We start from the raw sequence: 570 nt of genomic DNA on the forward strand, positions 1-570 counted from the left end.
AAAGAGTGGTGACTGATCCCATCATGTGCTCCGTGCCCTGGCCGCACGGCGGCAGGGAGGTGCGTACCGCAGACGTGGGTGGGCAGCGTGGGCCCGTTAACTGAGGGGCGCATCACACCGTCCATGCGCTTGGTCCTCCCTTCGCTGCATGGGCGCCGGGGCCGGCGCCTGTCCAGGTGGGAGGGGGAGCATCGATCGTAAGGTCCCAAACCCCCCGGGCACCTGAGTTCTCCACCTGTCAGCCTCCCAGGCACTGTAAGGAGGTTTCGCCCAAGTCCACTCTCTTGGGAGATCAAGCATTTCATATGAAAATAAGTAAAACCAATGTCCACGTGCGGCTGAACTATTAACATGTACATGTTGGGGCTGGCAGGTGGCGTGTGGTTAAGGTGCTGGACTCCCACATGGCTGACCATGGTTCAAGTCTTAGACCTGGCAGCTTGCTCTCTCACTTTCTCTCTCTCATCAAATTAAATAATAACAAAATAAACAAATAAATATTAAACATTTTAAAAAGTACATGTTAAGTTTAGAATGTTCTCCTCAGCTTTCCCAAATGTCAGGGACCTG

The sequence above is a fragment of the Tupaia chinensis genome, unplaced genomic scaffold (assembly GCF_000334495.1).
Source record: "Tupaia chinensis unplaced genomic scaffold, TupChi_1.0 Scaffold000671_1, whole genome shotgun sequence".
NCBI lineage: Eukaryota > Metazoa > Chordata > Mammalia > Scandentia > Tupaiidae > Tupaia > Tupaia belangeri.